Source organism: Chiloscyllium punctatum, chromosome 13 (assembly GCF_047496795.1).
Source record: "Chiloscyllium punctatum isolate Juve2018m chromosome 13, sChiPun1.3, whole genome shotgun sequence".
Lineage (NCBI taxonomy): Eukaryota > Metazoa > Chordata > Chondrichthyes > Orectolobiformes > Hemiscylliidae > Chiloscyllium > Chiloscyllium punctatum.
The window spans coordinates 52,789,523-52,810,917 of record NC_092751.1 but is presented as its reverse complement, the minus strand read 5'-3'; positions in this window follow the sequence as shown (position 1 = coordinate 52,810,917).

The following is a 21,395-nucleotide window of genomic DNA, read 5'->3' as shown; positions in this document are numbered from 1 at the left end:
GGCTTCTCGATACAAATTGGACAGATGCAACGTAGGTTCATGAAGGTTCATGCAGAGATGTTATGTTGCAGCAGTAAAAGGTGCTGTTGAGGCTATCCTCGATGAATTGCGTGCACCTTTGATCCCCTTACTTGAGAATGGATATACTGGCACTGAAAAAGTGGGGGGGGGGGGGGGGGGGTGGAGAGGAGTTTCACTAGGTTGATTCTGGAGGTGAGGGGGTTGGCCTATAAAGAGAGACTACTTAGATTAGGATTATTTTCTTTGGAATTTCGAAGAATGAGCGGGGAATCGTACTTTGAACGGAACAGATTAGGCAGATTTGGAAAGGAAGCTTCCACTTCCGGGTGAAATTCGGACAGGAGGGCATAGCCTCGGGATTTGAGGGAACAGATTTAGGACTGAGTTGAGAAGGACGTTCTTCACCCAGACGGATGTTAATATATGGAATACCTTGCCCAGCGAAGAAGTTGACGCATGTTCAAAAAAAGTTTTTAAAGCTCAGAGCGATACTACTTTTGAACAATAAATGAAATAAGGGGTACAGTGAGAGGGGGAGTACGCGGATTTGAGTCTATAGAAAGATCAGCAATGATGTCATTGAATGGCCTAGCAGGCTTGAAGGTGCGGACAGCCTACTCCTGCTCGTGTTTTTCGGTTCTATGCATTTATGTGTCACAAAAGCAGTGATGAAGTGGGAAGATTCCATGGGGCGAGTTGTGGGAAGTGTTGGGATTCCTTTAGGGAATTGTCCTTGGGAATGGTGGACAGGGACGGGAGAGGCATATATGTGTGATGATCACATCTTGGGAGAGGTGGTGGAAATGTTTTGTTTTAAAAAATGATGATCACTTGAAGCACCACTGCGAATACATTTGCCAACATTTATCGGTGCGCCATTGAGAGCATTCTATCTGGATGTATCACTACCTGGTATGGCACCTGTACCATTCAAGATTGGAGACACAGTGAGTGGTGAACTCGGCCCAGACAATCACAAAGGCCAACCTATTATATGTTCACATGTTATGTATACATCGATGCTAATTAACACTGCGATCTGTTTGTATTAATCGCAAGACAAAGCTTTTCAGTGTGCCTCAGTATACGTGACAATAAATTCAATTCAATTTAATTGTGAAATGTGGACGAGATGGATTTTTGGAGCAGCTTGTGGTGGAGCTAAGTAGGGAACAGGCAATACTGGATTTAGAGTTGTGCAATGAGGCAGACGTGACAAGGGAGTTGAAGATGAAGGAACCCTTAGGAGGCGGTGGTGATAACATGATTAAATTTACCCTGCAATTTGAGAGGGAGAATATAAAATTAGAAGTAACTGTTTTAAAGTTGAATAAAGACAATTACAGAGGCATGAGGGAGGAGCTGGATGAAATTGGTGAGGAGATGAGCCTAGCAAGAATGCAGGAAAGTGGAAATGCAATGGCAGAAGTGTCTGAGCGTCATTCAGCAGACACATCAGAGACACATCCTGTGGAAAATGTGGCATGGTGCAGGGAGGATGAGGCAACCATGGCTGACTGAGGAAGTCATCGATAGCATAAAAACAAAAGAGAAAATATGTAATGTGGCGAAGGGCAGTGGGTAATCAGAAGATTGGGAAGCTCACAAAGACCCACAAAGGTCAACAACAAAACCAATGAGGAGGAAAAAGATTAAATCTAAAGTAACTAAGAATATAAAGGAAGACTGCAGTTGTTTCTTTGATGATATAAACGCAAAATAGAGGTAGAAGTGGACAATGGGCCACTGGAAAATGGCACTTGACAGATAGTAGTATGGAACAAGGAAATAGTTGAGCAACTGAAAAATTATTTTATGCCAGTCTTCACGGTGGAAGACATGAGTTATAACAAAAAATAAAAGAATAGGGGAACAGACGTGAGTCGAGTGGCCATCACTGAGAAGTTGCAAGAAACACTGAATGGACTGAAAGTGGATAAATAATCTGGATCAGATGGAGTACCCTCCAGAGTTCTACGGTAGACAACTTTCAGGAATCGCTAAAATCAGGAACGGTACTACAGGACTGAAAAATCACAATCGTGACACCCCATTTTAAAAAGAAACAACACAATAGCTGGCAAATTACAGACTGATCAGCCGAATCTTGGTTGTGGATTAGTTCCTGGAATTCATTGCATTGGAAAAAATTTCTGAATACTTGTAAGTGTATGTCAAAATAAAGCACAATCAGCATGGTTTCATCAAGGGGAGACAATGCTTGACAAATCTGCAAGAATTCTTCTTTGAGTAAGTAACGTGGAAGGTAGACCAAGGAGAGCAAATGGATGTTATGTGCCTGGACTTCATGACGACCTTCGATACTTGTCGCACAGGAGGCTACTAAATAAGATACGGGCCCATGGTGTCAGAGGCAAGGTGCGCTCGCAAGGCAGAATGCAGTGATTGGGAGCAAAAAGATCCTTCTCAGGATGGCAGCTGGTGACACGTGGCGTTCCTCAAAGCTGTGTTGGGACCACAACTTTTCATTTTCTCCATTAGCGATTCAGATAAACTACCTGAGGGCAATGTGTGTCAATTTTCAGACAATGCAAAGACAGAAGGACAGGTAGCATTGAGGAGGTGGGGATGCTGCTGAAGGTTATGGAAATGTAGGGAGCGTCGGAAAATAAATGGCAGATTGAGCATAGTGTGGAAAAGTGTGAGGCGATGCACTTTTTGTAGGAAAAATAAAGATGCGGAATATTGTCTAAATGGCGCGAAAGTTCACATGTCTGTAGTGCAAAGATACTTGAGAGTTTTGCCCAGGATTCTCTCAAGATGAACTTGCAGGTCGAATATGTAGTTAGGAAGACAATTGCAATGATGACATTTACTTTTGGAATACTTGAATATAAAAGCAGGGATGCACTTCCATGACTCTATAAGGGTCTGGTCAGACCACATCTGGTTTACTATGCGTACGTTTGGTGCTCAATTTTCAGGAATTTTCAATTTTCAATCTTCAGCACTGGTCCTGGGGTGTGTTCATAGGTGTTTCACGATTATGATCCCAGGAATGGAAAGCTTGACACATGAGGAACGATTGACGACTCTGGGCTATATTCGACAAAGTTTAGAAGGATAAGAGGAAATCTAAATGGTACTTATAGAACCGTGCATGGTCTGGACAGAGTGGATGCTGGGAAGGTGTTTCCATTTTTAGTAGAGACTACAACCCAAAGGCAAAGCCTTGTAGAAAATGGAAGGCATTTGAGAGCAGTAATAAGATACACTTATTCAGCCAGAGAGTGGTGACTGTATGGAATTCATTGCCAGATAAGGCTGTGGAAGCCAGGTCTTTGATTGTATGTAAGACTGAGATATGTAGCAACGTGGTTGTCAAGAGGATCAAGGTTTATGGGGCGAAAGCAGGAGAAATGGGTTTAGAAAGATATCTGCCATGATTTAATGGCAGAGCAGAAACACTGCGCTGAATGGTTTAATTTCTGTTCTGTTGTCTTCCGGACTTATGCATCAAAAGACCTCCATCTGAAACTTTCGCTCCAAGGAACGTGCCAGTCTGACATGCGGCATTGTCAGCGAAGATCTGATTGAGTGCTGATCTAGAATTGGTGGGCCAAATGGTCTATTTCCACCCTCCTTCTTATATTTTATCATTCTTCCAAAAAAATGATTAACGCAATGACCAGACTTATGGCCGGTCCTCTGACACTTCTCTGAACAGTCAGTCGCTAAAGTTCCACATTATTTCTCAGCTCTTATATTCCCACCTGCGGTGAAGAACAGAAAGTATCTCCAGCGCCTCGAGACCACTTGATCCCTTGTCCAATCACCTTCAAACATTCGTGAATGCCTACTCCAATTTCGCTTATATTACTGTACACCACTCAGTATTCACACTTTTATCATTGTTCCTCCCCAAATACATTATCACCCACTTCACTGGATTCAATTCCTTTCAGCACTTTTTCTTGCTAATTGTTTCCAATCTCCCTGCAGTCTATGGCTTTCTTCCTCATGGTTAACGACATGACTAATTGTTACATGATTTGCAAAGTGCTAAATGATGCCACGACAAATAAGTATAAATCATTGACCTATATGAGAAAACAATTGAACTCATAGAAGCCATGGTTCAAAAGCTTGCAGAGAACACCACAATTAGAGACGGTAAAGAAGGTGATCTAAGATTTCAGAAGGATCTCAATTCAATGCGCCTTTTGGCTGAAAAATGTCACATGGAGTTCAATCTGGATAAATGGAAGGTATTGCATTTTTCTACATCAAATAAGAGTAGGGCTTTTACAATTAGTGATAGGACATTGCGTAGTGTTGTGGAACACGGAGGCCAGGGATGCAGTTACATAATTATTTTTAGTTTGCTCCACATATAGACATAATGGTTAAAAAAATGTTGTCACCTTGCCTTTGTTGCTCAGGCCGTTGAGCGTAGGAGTTGGTACATTATGTTGAAGTTGAATAGGACATTGGGTAAGGCCTCTTATGTAATACTGCGTCCAGTTCTTGTCGCCCAGCAATAGAAAAGAAATTATTCAGCTGGAGTAGGTATAGAAGAGGTATACCAGCGTTTTGATCGTGGGGAATGTTTGAGTTATAACGAAAAGCTGGATAGGCTGAGAATATTTTCACTAGAGCACTGGACGTTGCTAGGCTACCTGATAGAAATTTATAAATTATTGAGAGTTCGGATAGAGGTAGTAGTAACTGTCTTTTCTCCAAGGAGGGGGAACTACAAGACGAGAAGGCAAATGTTTTCGGTGAAAAGAGGGATTTAAAATAAGACATGCGAGGCTTTTTTTAACAGAGGATGGTTTATGTGTGCAATTCACTTCCTGAGGCAGTGGTGAATGACAGTACATTTACAATATTTAGAGCATATTTGGATCGATAAATGAATTGGAATGTTTCAGTGGGATTTTAAAAAGCTATTCATTTATGCCTAGTCCATTATTTATTGCCCAGGGGAAAGTTCAGAATCAACCACTATATTATGGATCTGGAGTCACATGCCAGCCATCGCAGATAAGTATGGCAGTTTCCTTCTCTATCAGGCATTAGTGAATCAGATGTACAACAACTGATTCAACATCATCATTAGACTCTTCAAGTCTAGGTATTTCTTGAAATAAAATTCCAGCATCTGCCAAGGCAGGTTTTGAACCCAAGTCCACAGAGTTATATCTAGACATTCATATTAATAATGCAGTAATAATATCACAATGGCATTATTATTAATTCTCAACTGTTACAGGAACCATCAGATGCGACTCGTTTAGTTTGGCATTATGTTCAACATGAGCTGGTTGGAGTGAAAGGCCTGTTTTCATTCTGTTTGACTTTGACTTTATGGAACGTTATGGTTGCAATTAACAGCAGCATCGACAGTTTAATTGATCTCCTTCTGGGATATATAATCTTGTTGGTTACTTTGAAGGTTCATTTGCTCATTGAGCCCTTCCCACACACGGGACTGTTCAACAGTCTGTCCAGAATTTGACTGAGTAAATGAGTTTCCATTTCAGCAGGTAATTGAATCCCGCATTGCCCTGGTCTCTCTGTGATATCGGTGTCCTTGTATCTACCCAGGGTGAAGGATGGGTTGAAATCAAGTCCACGCAGATGCTAATCCCGTTGTCCATGTTGTGAATGCGTTTTTATTCTTCCTGATATACCCACAGGATGTGGATGTCGCTGGTCAGGACAGCATTTGTTGTTCATTCTGATTCGCTGCTGCCTCACTGTACGAGAGACATGGATTCGATCCCAGTCTCGTATGGCTGTTTGCAGTTTGCACATTCTCTCTTTGCTTGTGTGAGTTTCCTCCCACAGACTGAAGGTGTGCAGGTTACTGGGATCAGCCATGGGAAATGAAGGGGAATGGAATAGGTATGTAATATGGGTCTGATAGGATGTGCTTCAGAGGGATAGTGTAGACTCGAAGGGCCGAATGGCCTGAGTTCCCACACGGTCGCCATTCTCGGATTAAGGGTCAGCTATGTTGTTCCTGTCCTGGAGTCAGATGTAGGCAGGATTGGGTAAAGATGGTAACATCCACTGCATAAGGGACATGCATGAATGGGTTTGCAGGAAATTAAAGTCATGTTCTCTGTTCCTGAGGTCAGGCTTTCATTCCAGGTTTTATTTGTCAAACTTTAACATTACCAGTCCCGTGTCTGAGTCCCTAAGGATGACTCGTTTATTTTTTAACCACAACACCACCTTCTCTAGGTTCCAGCATTTACTGGGAACAAGAAACTGATTCGGAGCTGATGCGAGCAAAAGCAGCTGCTACTGCTAATGTCAAAAACACTGATCCAAATAGGAAAATGAAATTTCGAACATTGACACCCCAAAGGTAAAGGCTCAACACGTTTTGGATGCGCCAATCGGCTGTCTCAGCAACATGTACTGCTTATGGCTATTACATAATGAATGTTGGCAAGTATTCCCTTCCGCCCTGCTTTTGACCAGGAGCAGTCTCAACCTCGAAAATACACGCGTTTCGCTCCTGTTGTTCCATCCCAATTTCCAATTGGATCTTCGTGGCTGCTTCACACAGTTTCTCTGATTCCAGGTCTGTAACTGAAATTATGTATGATTGCCTGCAGCAGTTGGTACTGCCTTGTGTGGGCAAAGTGATGAAGTAGCCGATGTTAAACTATAATGCTATTGAAACATACATTTGAACAATACCCTGCACTGCCCCATGAGTTTGGAGAGTTTCATTAATCCCATTCTCCAATACTCTCATTCATGGAATCTTCACAGTCCCTGCAGACGCTAAAGTTAAAGATTCGGTTCATTCTGAGTTCCCACATACCTGTCGCTAAGTCCCGATATTGTACAATCTCCCTAACATTTCCTCTGCTCCCTTACTGGTTGCAGTTTTCAAGCGTCCTCTGTGGAGTGCGGCAAACATTTAGTAGTTCGTGTTCTGCGTTGTGATTGCATCGAACTCGTCTCAAATAAACATCATGGCGGTCAGTTCTCTCAACGTTTCACTTTTGGTGAAAAATGGTAAGAAATTAATTGTTTTTTCCATGATAATATTCTCCGAAGTGATGATTTGTTTTCCATCGAATTTTGTTCTCTGACATTTCTGCGTTTCATGTATCAGGATTTAAACCCAAAAGTTCTCGAAGATGGCTCTCCCTCCCACTCTCGCTCACTCACTTTTCTGTCCCTTGTTCCATTTGACTGAGGCACAGCACAATCTAACATACGCTTTGATACTGTCTAGTCTGCTCCATTGCATTCACTGTTGGTGGGTGAACTTGTCCCAAACTCTTCATTGGCACCTTCAATTCATTTGATCCGTTTCGATATCATGGCTGTGAGATATTTTAGCAGCTTTTACTGACATGGACCAGAGATTATTGGAGCGTGAGGCTCAATAAAAGGGCACAGAGGAAAAGAGACTATTAGTAACGTTCAGCTTCGCCGGCTTTCTGCGATAGCCTAGCGGTCTTATTACTGGATTGTTGATACAGAAAACCAGGTGATATTCTGGGGCGACGGGGTTGATCCTAACCCCACCACCACGATGATAGAATATGAATGCAATAAATACTTATAATTAAAACATGCTAAATCCGTTGTCTAGAAAACCCACCTGTTTTACTGAAGTCCTTGAGTGAAGAAAACTGCAGTCCTTATCTGGTCTGGCCTCCATGTGACTCCTGACCGCAAGGCAATAAATGGTGCAGAATGTAAGAAGGGTCATTCGGCTCTACCTAAACTATTGTCTGCAATTCACATGTCTCCAGAGATGTGATCGCACTGGGAAAGGTGCAGGAGAAATTCACTCGGATAGTATCTGGGTTGAAGAGTTTCCGTCATGAAGAGAGACAGGGTTGTTTGTCACCATGCAGAAGAGTGTGTGAGAAAGCATAGTTCAGATGTACAAAAAAGGGGATAAGCTATACTGAAAGAAGCATTTCCCATCGATGGAGAGATCGATCACATGGGGCCAGAAATTTAACGAGAAAGAAAGAAAGGTTTAAGTAGATGTGTGCAAAAGTGTTATAGGCCGGCGGGTGTTGGAATTTGAAACACACTATCTGTAAGGGTCAGAGAGATAGGAACCATTATAACCTGAAGAAATATTCAGATGTGAATATGTTCTGCCAATAGCTACAAGGCTATGGGCTAATCGATCCTGATCGTTAAGCAGTTGTTTTTGACAAATGGAGCCACAACGGGCTGAAGGGTCTCCTTTGAAACTGTTGTCCTCGGTAGTATAGTGGTCAGTGTCGTCGCATGTTATGCGGGCGATAGGAGCTCGAATTCCTCGCTGGGACTGTGTAAATATTTTAAACTTGTCACTCCGTTCCCAACTGTGGGTTATTAATGCCTGTCCTTCTATTCCCCATGGGACATGTCACAGGAAGGACACTGCTGTCTGAATCAGTGTGGGGAAGGTCTGCAGCTCCCGGGGAGACAGAGTGTCAGTGAAAGTACAAACACGTCACTTCTACAACCTGCACCTTGTGTCTGTATTGGAATCTAAACCATTTAATAGAAAGAAGAAGGAAGCTGAAGAAGAAAGTGTTCAAATTCAGCTCTATCACCGCTATTTCCCAATGTTGATTTCCAGTCAGGGAAAAAGATTTGTTGTTCTTTACGAAAATCTTAAATTGAATCTAAATTCCTGACATTACAATACAGCAAAAATAGCAGTTCTGTCAGAGTCAGGGCGAATTTCATATTGGAGATTAAATCAAATGGGAAGAAACTCTGAAATCAGTTGCCTTTGCCTGCTCAGACTCAGTACAACAAAAATGATCATTATTGAAACATATAGGTTTTTTCAAGGACTTAATAAGTTGGATGCAGAAATTTTGCTTCTGTGACCAAAGCACCTAGTATCGAATGACTTGGAGATGACGATTTTGGACTGGGGTATGCAAATTTGAAAATTACACACCAGGTTATAGTCCAACAGGTTTAATTGGAAGTACTAGCTTTTGGACCGTTGCTCATTCATCCGGTGTTTGTGGAGTACACAGTTGTAAGACACGGAATTTATTTCGCAGTTTTACAGGGTGATGTAACTAAAATTGTACATTGAAAAATACCTTGATTGTTTGCTAAGTCTCCGATCTGTTAGAATGACCATGTTAGCTTCACTTCTTTCATATATAAAGTGCAAAACCTTTTATTTTATAGTCATATTCTCAGGTGAATATTAAACAATTGGCATCAGCCCCCTTGTGCTGCTGTCTTTTCCATAATGTTTAGAATGATTCTGAATTTTTTTAAAAATGAGTTAACTGAGAATAACATGGATTCATGCAGTTTTTGAGCAAAGTACAATGCAACTCTGCAAGTACAAATTCACCCCACAAACATATATATGCGTGTGTGTGTGTGTGTGTGTAGGAGGTTCTCTGTGTGTAGCTAGGGCAATCGGATCACTTGTACTGTGACATGAACCCAAGGTCCCAGTTGAGGCCATCCCCATTTGGACCGAACTTAACTACCGACTTCTGCTCGGGCACGTTTAGGTGCTGCCTGTTCCGAAGTCCGCCTTGGAGGATTGTCACCCGAAAGTCCGAGTTCGATTGTCCTGGATCACTGAAGTGCTCTCCAACTGGGAAGGGGCACACCTGTCTGTGATGGATGTGCAGTTCCATTCATCTGTTTCTGTAGCCTCTGCTCGGTTTCACAAATATACCCTGCGTCAAAGCATCCTTCCCCAGCAGAATGTTATTTTTTCTTAGATTAGATTACTTACAGAGTGGAAACAGGGCCTTCGGCCCAACAGGTCCACACCAACCCACCCAGACCCATTCCCCTACACCGAACACTATGGGCAATTTAACATGGTCACTTCACCTAACCTGCATATTTTTGACTGTGGGAGGAAACCGGAGCACCCGGAGGAAACCCAAGCAGACACTGGGAGAATGCTCAAACTCCAAACAGTCAGTCGCCTGAGGCGAGAATTGAACCTGCGTTTTTGGCGCTGTGAGCCAGCAGTGCTAACCATTGTCCCGAGATTACCATCAGCCTAAACGTAATGGCACGGACACAGCACACAGGGACTAACACCTTCAAAATATTATCGGGTCTGACACTATTTGTTAAAGTTCACCTGAGAATGTAACTTTCAAAGAAAGTTTTGCCATTTACATAAGAACGAAGTAAAGTTAACATGGTCATTCTAACAGATAGAAGACTTAACAAACAATCAAGATATTTTTCAATGTATAATTTCAGTTACATCACACTGTAAACTTTTACTATATGTTGGGTATCTTACAACTGTGTACTCCACAAACACCTGATGAAGGTGCAGCTCTCCAAAAGCTAATGATTCCAATTAAACCTGTTGGACTATGACCAGGTGTTGTATGATTTTTAACTTCGTATTAGAATGCGGATCTCACAATTAACACAGAGATGAGGAAGCAGTTATTCTCTCAGACAGTTCTGGTTCTGTAGAATTTCTTGTAGCAGAAGGCTGTTGAGGAAGGATCATTAGGTGTAATCAGGCTGAGATTGGCAGACCTTCAAACAGCAAAAATATCAAGCGTTATGGGGAAAGGAAAGAAAGTGCAGTTCAAGGTTATCAGATCAGACATGAAATCATTCAATAGCGGAACAGACTTGATGGTCTGAATGGTGTATATCTGTTCCTAAAATTGTTGGCCTTAGTATGAAGCTGCAAAACAGATCTGAGTAACATGTGCCAAATTAAAAATGCGTGTCTCCCCGGAACTCTGAACCGAGGTGAAGTGAACAAAGAACAACACAAATGGCAGATAATATGGGTAATTGATCCGGAGTGATCAGTATACCAAGGGAAACAAGAAAACCGATATTCAGTATCGACATTGAACCTGGCTCCACGAGGCATATAGTTAACTCTCACAAACTACCAGGCCCCTTCCATTTTCCTGACGCCCGCTCCATTGTTGATTGAAACTGATTGAACGTCAGGCAATTGCAGCTGACATTGCGGATACAGAACTGTAACATGCAGGGGAGGGATTCTGACTTCTGCACAACATCATTCCGGTTCGAAAGATCAGGCAGTATTGATTGTAACTGTAAGTAACTGTACAGACAGTAACTGTAAACGTTAACATTTAACAAGCCATGACAGTGAAAGCAATGAATCCTCGTCAATATACTACCAGGGAAGATTTCTGTTAACACCACCATGGACACCATGAGATTCATCATTCTATTCTCCCATCCTTCTGTGCATGATGCCCACGGCTCTATTCCAGTCTTGTTGTTTGGCTTACAACACTGAGGCTAAACAATCATCTGTTGCATTGAAGTTTTTAATGTATGAGACCTTACCTCTGAGCTGGCAGTGTGATGGCTCCGTGATGATAAAACTGGCCTTGTAAACTAGAAAAGTGTTTGAAATAGCCCATTACTGTTTTTCAGTCCAAGAAATCGAGGAAAACCGTTCAGCAGGACAGGAAATAGCGGGCGTGAGCAACGATCCTGTTTTGCAGCAAGAACGAGGTGAGGCAGTATAAACTACAGAATAATGGGGAAATAATGGGCAAGGAACACTGGGACGTGACGGGCTGAATGCTTCCTTTCTTTGCTGTAACCAGACACAGGTTTTGAAGTCTGAAATGGGATAATATCAGTCAAGAGCGTGACATCTTACTTTGTGCTTGCTTTCTCCCGAGGCCTGTTTCACTCTTGTGGAAATGTGTCTGCGTGCTTCAGTCTGTGCATAAAAATGGGGTCCAGTTCCCCGACTGGGTGTGAACACATTTTTCCCATCTCAAACCTCAATCCCATTTATTATGCCTTACAAGATTAAAACGTTCCAGGGTAATTAGCATTGAGATGAACACGTGAAACGTCAGAGTTTACAAGAGTACAGACCAGGTGCTGGGAAGCGGGAGATGATGGGACTCATTTCTGTGCTGTAAACACTCGATAATTCATTCATTTTTGAGGGAAAACATATCTGCAGTGACATAATTCCAAAACATGTGTTATGAAGAAACTGTGCAACTGTTTCTGCCCTCATCCCTGATGGTCTAGTGGTTAGTATTCAGCGCTTTCACTGAGACGCCTGGGTTTCGTTACCGTTCAGGAAATCAGGACTTCTTGTTTCTGACGCATAGAGAGCAGGTCTACCAGGAATCTGTTTAATGCCTTAGATCAGTCAATACCCTAGCCCTTGAAAGAAGTGAAAAGTGCGCCCTTCTCTTTGCACATACGGACAATTCATCCCTCATTCTCCTCTGATTCCACTTCCCAAAGAGTTTCAAAATATTGTATAAACAGAGTCTCAGCTATTTATTTTCTGTGCTTTTCATACACAGGAGCTGCAGCGATTGAGTAGGTTCGTTTCTGAAAATGAAACGTACCTATGAACAAGGTGTGCTGCTATTTCAGGATTGCCTTCTCTCACAGCGCTGGGACATGACTGATGTTCTCTATGATATGGAAGTGGCAGTGTTTGAGTTGGGTAGACAAAGTTAAAAATTACACAATTTCTGGGCAAAGTCCAGCAGGTTGATTTGGAAGCACTAGCTTCCAGACAGCCGCTCATTCATCAGGTGTGGGTCCTTCTGCAGAAACTTGGTGTGTGTGTCAATATGCGCGATCTTTTGGAAGATCATCTGGACTTTAATCGATCGTTGGTGGTGTCGATGGTACCCATGACTTGGAGGTGTTGGTGTTGGACTGGGGCAGACAAATCTGAAAATCATGCAAAGCCAGATAAGAGTCAAACAGTTGTAAAACACCTGATCAAGAAGCTGTTGCTTCCAAATATGCCTGTTCGATGCAACCTGGTGCTGTGTGATTTGTAACTCTGATTGTTCTTGGTAATGTTTAACTGATCGAAGACAGTGAAAGAATTTTCGTTCGTAGAGATGAAAATTCCAAATATTATCCACTTCAGTGTAACCAAAAAAATTAGCTTGGATGTGTTGTGAATCTTCACAATGCGCTTGCGCCAAGTAAATGTCCAACCTACAACCATTTGATCCGTAGCCAGCGATACGAATGGTTCTAAAACTGGCCAGATGCACAGCTGAGATTTTACACTCTGCAGATCTGTGGTGTTAACGAGGACACGAGCAATAACAGTAACATTCCCAAGGTGAACAAAAAACAAAGATAATCACTATCATTGATTCATTTCAAATTGCCCTCAAATAAAACGACCATTCACTATCTGATCAGCCAATCAAGGAGGTCACTGCTTATCGAGGAAATGACAACTTACTTTGCTGTGTGTCCACCATAATTCGAGGTAAACTCCAGACTAATCACAACATCGCATTTCCCATAGTTTTCAGCTTTAGATTACGTCAATGACCTGTCCGTATTTGCAGGAAACTAAATAACATGAAATGAGTGAAAAAGTACTTTCAGTGAGGTAATCCAGTGTAGAGTCGGCCAGAAAAGAAAAGTCAAAGACCTGAAACATCACTTGCACTTCTCTCTGTAGTAATGCGTTTACCTGAGTTGAATATTTGCAGGACTTGTCTTCAATATCTAAAGAATGTTTTTTCCCGTGTCAGATTCTTCATAAATCAATTAACATCTGAGGTGTTAAAACGTATTTTACTTCAGATTAAATTAGTTGAATATCGTTTCCCCGAGCCTAATGTCCCAATCCTCCCTTCCCTTCCATGTAAATAAAAGCTGCTCCAAGTGAGGTTTTAGCTCCAAACCTGACGTTCCATTGCTCCTTGCTGCTCCATGTAAATGAAAGCTGCTGCAAGTCAGATTGAAGCTCCCACTCTGATGTCCCAATGCTCCCTGCTGCTCCACGTCATGAAAAGTGGCTCCAGATGAGGGTGAGCTCTCAGAATGCTCTCGCAAAGCTCCCTGGTCCATGTCAACAGACCCTGCTCCAAATCAGGTTGGATCTCGCAGTATGATGTCCCAATGCTCCCTGCCGCTCAATGTTAATAAAAGCTGCTCCAGGTGTGGTTGGACTTCCAACTCTGATTTCACAATGCTCCCTGGTCCATGTCAACAGACCCTGCTCCAGATGAGGTGCGAGCTCCCAACACTGGCAGCTCACACACCTCTATACCATCATAGAAATACTGCTCACTGACCATTTCCACCACTGGAGCCATTGGTGGAATATCAGCATCATGAGAACCGAATCTTATTTTTCGTCACCACCGAATCATTATTTCCAAAATACTTTCTTTCTTAAACCTTATTTAGCAAGTGCATATTGCAGTCAAGGCGACGTATGATAATGGTGTTAATTGACGCATGTTCAATAAAAATTGCACTTATTTTTCATGTTGAGTTACTGATCCTTAAAAAGGACAATGTTTGTAACGAAATCACAGTTTTATTCCGTGTGAGTGAACGTGGTTTGTATGACTTAAGTTGAACTTATTCGCTGTGTAAAATGATGAAATAGATCTCAATTTCAAAATAAAATTGGGATTGTTGTCATCCACCTTGAAATGTGGTCATAGAGATGTACAGCATTGAAACAGACCCTTCAGTCCAACCTGCCCACGCCGACCAGATATCCCAAACACAATCTAGTCCCGCCTGCCAGCAGCCGGCCCATATCGCTCCATACCCATCTTCTTCGTATCCCATCCAAATGCCTCTTAAATGTTGCTGTTGTGCCAGTCTCCACCACATCCTCTGGCAGCATATTCCATACATGTACCACTCTCTGTGTGAAAACGTTGTCCCTTAGGTCTATTTTTTATCTTTCCCCTCTCAAACTAAACCTATGCCCTCTAGTTCTGGACTCCCTAATCTCAGGGAAAAGACTTTGTCCATTTATCGTATCCATGCCCCTCACAATTTCGTAAACATCTATAAGGTCAGCCCTCAGCCTCCAATGCTCCAGAGAAAACTGCTCCAGCCTGTTCAGCCTCTCCCTAACGCTCAAATTCTTCATCCAGGCAAGATCCTTGTAAATCCTTTCTGAACCCTTACATCTTTCCAGTAGGTAGGAGACCAGAATTGAACGCAATATTCCAACAGTGGTCTAACCAATGTCCTGTACAGCCGCAGCATGACCTCCAAACTCCTGTACTCAATACTTTGAACAATAAAGGAAAGCATACAAAACGCCTTCTTCACTGTCCTATCTACCTGCGACTCCACTTTCAAGTAGCTATGAACCTGCACTCCAAGGTCACTCTCTTCTGCTACACTCACAAGACCTTATCATTATTTGGATCAGTCATGCTAAGATTTGCTTTCCCAAAATGCAGCACATCGCATTTATCCGAATTAAACTCCATCTGCCACTTCTTTACCCATTGGCCCATCTGGTCCAGATCCTGGTGCAATCTGAGGTAACGCTCTTCATTGTCCACTACACCTCCAATTCTGGTGTAATCTCTAAACTTACTAACTGTACGTCGTATGCTGATATCCAAATCATTTATGTAAATGACAAAAACTCGAGGACCCAGCACCGATTCTTGTGGCACTCCACTGGTCACAGGCCTCCAGTCTGTAAAACAACCCTCCACTGCCACCCTCAGTCTTCGACCTTTGAGCCAGTTCTGTTTCTAAATGGTTGGTTCTTCCTTTATTCCATGAGATCTAACCTTCCTAATCAGTCCTCCATGAAGTCCATATAGATCGCATCTACTACTCTGCCCTCATCAATCTTCTTTGTTACTTCTTCAAAAAACTCAATCAAGTTTGTGAGACATGATTTTCCACGAAAGGCATGTCGGTTATTAGAACGAAATGTCTGTTAATGACATGCGTTTAAAGACACTTTAAATCATTTTTTCATGTTTATGCTGCGTTAATCTGTGGCTATTGATCCACAGTTTACGTTCACTTCCTTCAGTTAACATGCTGATTTCTCCAGTTGTTCATAGTTCAATGTGATGCATCCAGTGTGTTCATAACGAGAGGGAGCTTGTTTCCCACATCTTCTGTTTAACTGTGTCTTATGTCCAGCATTCATCAATGGCGAGACCAAGTGGGAAAGGGCGAGACCAATGTGTAAGTCTGTCCGTGCCAATGCACGGTACCGATATCAGCAATTCTCTGCTGTGCATTCACAGCCAGTGTTTTGCGTCGCTACATCCACCCTTGCACCGTTTGAAATATCTCTTTTATTTTGTGGTGTCTCTCTGCGCTCTTCCCACCAAGATGAATCACTTCTACCCAACCTGCTCCAGATTTCATGTGACAAAATACTCTTTAAGAAACATTGCATTAAACACCCACTTCATATTTCTCGTTATTTGGTTTTCCTGGATCTCTTTCATACAATAGAACTTCACAGCAACTTGACTTGGAAAAGAAAATCGCGTTCCTTTTCGTTATCCCATTTCAGTCTACATTTCAATGCAGTTTAGGCATCAGTCTCAAATTATTGTTTGAGGTTTTATAATATCGTGGATTCATATAAACAAACCATTGGAGTTCCAATTACAAATAAGACAGCTGTGACAATCCGAAAATGGTGGGATTTGAACCCACGCCTACAAAACCCAAGTAATTAGTAGACCATTGCATTAACCTCTCGGCCACCACGTCACACATGCATTCAAGCATCTAACCTAATCTCCCAGACCAAGAAAACCTCTTCATCTCTGGGGAATCTCCCATTCACAGCCTCCAACCTCATTGTCCATGAACCCGCACTGCCCGATTTTACCTGCTTCCTATGACCTGCTGTCTCAGCCTGCGCCTGTCCGAGCCGACTCATCTCTTCCTACCTCAACACCTTCCTGTCTCCCCAGTCTAGGAAATCCTCATCCACGTTTGTTATACCACCAATGCACTTCATCTCCTCCAAGACTTTTATTTCCCTGGTCCACAACGCGTCATCTTCACCTTAGACATCCAGTCCCTCTGCACATCCATCTGCCATGACGAAAGTCTCCAAGCCCTCTGTTTCTTCATCTCACCTCATCCCAACTACTACCCTTCCACCGACACCCTCATTCACCTGGCTAAACTGGTCCTCACCCTCAACAACTTTTCTGTCCAATCCTCCCACTTCCTCCAAACCAAAGGTGTAGCCATGGGCACCCGCATGTGACCTAGCTGTGCCTGCCTGTTTGTCAGATATGTGGAATTGTCCGTCTTTCACAGTTACACTGGCACCTCTCTCCACTTGTTCCTCCGCTACATTGATGAACTCATTGGCCCCACTTCCTGCTCCCATGAGGAGGTTGAACAGTTGACCAACGTTACCAACACCATTCACCCCGACGTCAAATTCACCTGGATCTCCTTGACAACTTCCTACCACTTCTTGGACCTGTCCATCACCGTCTACAGCGAATGACCAATGACAGACATATACTACAAGCCCACCGACTCCTCCAGCTACCAATACTACACCTCCCCCCCCCGCGCCACCTCGTGTAAAAACATCATCCCTTATTCCCAATTCCTCCGCCTCCACCACATCTTTTCCCAGGATGACCAACTCCACCTCAGAAAGTCCCAGTTGGTCTCCTTCCCACGTGGTTGACCTTGCCCTCCAGTGCATCTCCTCCACTTCACTCACCACCGCCGTTAAATCCCACCCACCCCGCAACAAGGACAGAACCCCATGGTCCTCAACTTTCACCCCACCAAACTCAGCATAAATCACATCAGACTCCACCACTTCTGCAATCTCCATACAGACCCCACTATCAGGTATATATTTCCCTACATACCCTTATCAGCATTCTGAAATGACCATTCCCTCCACGAGCCCCTCGTCAGGTCTACAACCCCCAATAAACCCACACCCCACCACTGGCATCTTTCCCTGCCACCGAAGGAAGGGTAAAAGCAGCGCCCACACCACTCCACTCATCTCCGTCTAAGGCCCGAAGGTATCCTTGCACATCCGTTAGAAGTTCACCTGTACAACTTCCAATGTCATCTATTGCATCCGTTGAACCCAGTGTGGTCTCCTCTACATCAGGGAGACAGGACACCTTCTTGCAGATCATTTCAGAGAACATCTTTGGGACCCGCACCCACCAACTTCACCATCCCGTGACTGAACACTTCAACTCCCCCTCCCACTCCGTCAAAGACTTGCAGGTCCTGGGCCTCCTTCAGCGCCAAACCATAACCACCCAATACGTGGAGGATGAACGCCGCATATTTCGCCTTGGGACTCTGTCACCTCACGGGATAAGTGTGGATTTGAACAGTTTCCTCATTTCCCTTGCCACAAGTCCCAAGCCTGAAACTTGGCACCGCCCTCTGGACCCATTCCATCACTGCTTCTTCTGAACTATCATCTTCTCCCTCACCTTCATCCAACTACCGCTTTCCCAACTAACTCCGTCCAACCCTGCACCCCTACCATTTATCTCTCAGTCCCGACTCATAAGCCTTATTCCTGTTGAAGGGCTATACGTGAAACGTAGATTCTCCTGCTCCTCGGATGCTGATTGACCTGCTGTGCTTTTCCAGCACCACACTCCCGACTCTGATCTCCAGTATCTGCAGTCCTAACTTTCTCCTAGGAATAATCAATGACCTCGGAGTGAAGATGCCCCTGACTGCAGTGATCACAGTGTGACTGAGTTTTGCGCTTATTTTGGATGAGGGTAGGCTGGATCTGAGATGAGCGCTTAACACCCAGACACCGGGAATGTTATCAGATACCGAAGTTAGGGCGGGCTGACGTGAAGTGGAAAATTCTGTCAGAAGGTGGATCAGTACAAATGCATCATATCACCCAGACTGTAAAAGACACGCAGAAGGAGCAAATCAACTTCAGTTCAGGCACAAGTGTAAAGAAGACAATACAACACAATGATATGGAATGGAATTGTTTATGAGAAAGGATTAAATATTTAAGCTGTTTCGCATACAGACTGTCGTCACATTGGAAAAAGGAATTTCCTGCAGTGTAACGGTGATATTTGCCTGTGACATCACAATTCCGAGAGACACTGATATATTATCTTCAGCATCAGCGTGGCCAAGTGAAAGCATGATCGGCCCATCAATCAGAATTCAATACTTCAAAGCTCTCCTCTGCACTGTACAACCTATCTGCTGCTCCTGTAGTCAGATTGCAATCTCTTCACAGTCTATCTTTTGCTGCTTCCTGCCTCACGTAAACACTTGAAACTGATCAAATCCCCAGTTTCTGCTTTAACCCATATTTTGTAACTCCCGAGCTGATACAGGTACGAGTGACCAATTGGCCTTTTCGAGCGCTCTCACTCTGTATGATCTGAATGATAAAGTGCACTGTATCTGATCCGCAGGACACACTGCAGAAATTATCCCATCCCAGCGGACTGAGCTTCCTCCATTGATAGAGCTGTCTCCATTGGTAGAGATTCACACAGTCACAGCGAACATCTTTTGATGTCATCCTCGAAGGTACTTGTTACAAAAAAGCTGAAGACGGCTGGAAACTGCTGTCGTCAGTGCGATCTACAGAGGCCCACCGGGAGCTTAGTGGTCCATAAACCAGAAATCAATGGATAAAAACATTCTTCTTTTTAGAAGAATCCAATTCAGACGATCAAGTTAACACTTCCTGGGAAGAAATTTGATGTGGGAGAGCGGACAGTCTCAACTGGTTCCAGCATTTACAATCTTGGTCCGTGTGACAACAAAAGCAGAAACCTGGAACTGTTTATCTTGCTTCTGAAAAACAGGTTAGTAAATTTTGAAGAGCATAGATATCTTTCCCTGGTGTTCATGAAATGATCAAGAGCAGAGTACGGTTCCCTGAGTAGGGTCTGACGTCTGGGTTATGGACTGTAATATTCTGCTCACATGATCTGAACACTTACAAAGAAATGACTCAGTAACAAGATCTGCTGAATCGGGGTCCGTGAAGAACAGAAGCCGATTGAATGATAAGTGCCATAAGAGCGGGAATGCAGCAAATTATTTTCCAGACTCGAGGAGAGTGCACAGTGCTGTTTCAAGGGGTCAATATCTGTGCAAGTAGACTGAAACAGCGTTGGGTGTTATTTTACTGCATCTTTTCTATAATGGTACAAAATCACGGAACTTCTGTATAGAGGGGATAACTTCAAAATCCCCAAAGAGGCAAAACACACAAATGAGGTAAACAACAAAGTAACCACACAAATTGGTGTTACGTCATGGGGTAAACCTCCCTGCTCAAATTTCGTTCAAAATCGCTCTGTCCATTTCCTAAGACTGATATTCGAACAGTGAATGGTCTATGTCAATAAAAACTGCTCTGATCTCACAACTTCAGTATTTCATACCCAACCCCTTATGTATGTCTAGCAATAGTAATTGATCCCTGACTGTGTAACTTCAGCACACGTAGAGAAGAAATAACTATAAGAATAACCGAATAAAACTATGTAATTGGGATTTGACCTGATTCTGTTGCAACCACTCGATTCAGCTGTAATTGAAATTACTTCCACCTTTCCTGTGTCGGTTATAAGTTTGCATAGCTTAGTGGTGAGTTTTCATGCATTGAATTGGACCCAGCATCCTTTCTCACGTTGAAATATACAGGGACATATAGACATGATGAAAGACACGGGCAGTGTTTCCTGGACTATAAAGACGTTAGGAATGAGACGGCCATGATACCATGTCGTTAGAAACGATGGAAATGAGGTTTACTGGGAGATAAAGCCACTAGAAACGAAAAGAGGGGGTTTAATGGGATGGTGGCATTGAATAAGGAATAATGCGGGAGAAATCAGGAAAGACTTAGTTATGTCCGAAGAGAGGTTATCCAGCTGATGTGAAGTTGTTATGAATAAATACGAGGGAAATTCCCTCGTTTAGGTGAGTGGAAACTAGACGTTAGAACTTCAAACCCATCGGGACATGATAAAGAAGTTTGGAGTAGGTATCTTTATTCTGAATAGTTATTGAATTCGGAGATGAATTTTCAGAAATAGAATCATTTTAGGAGCTGATTCAAGAATATTTGAAAAGCGAGTGCAGGCAGGCAAGGAGTGAATTAGATTAGATTACTTATAGTTTGGAAACAGGTCCTTCGGCCCAACATGTCCACACTGACCCGTTGAAGCGCAATCCACCCAGACATATTCCGCTACATTTACCACTGTCCCTAACAGTACGGGAAATTTAACACAGCTAATTCACATAACCTGCACATGTTTGGACTGTGGGAGGAAAGCGGAGCATCCTAAGCAAACCCACTCAGCCACATGGAGAATTAACAGCGACAGTGATTCTTGACTTCCCCATCCACTTCTGGATGGGGATGCAAAATGGAAACATTCTCGAATTGGTTAGCATTCATAGGAAAGAAATTGTATAACACCTGCAACTGAAAATGTTAAGTATAAGAAGAGCTGGTGGAGTTGGAAGGTGCAGCAACTCATTCAACATGAAATATTATATACTGTGAATGCACTGAGCAGTTTGGTTTAGCTCTTGATTGGAAGTCTGTTAGCTCACTCCGCTGACTAACTGGTTCATGAGAAAAGTGAGACAAA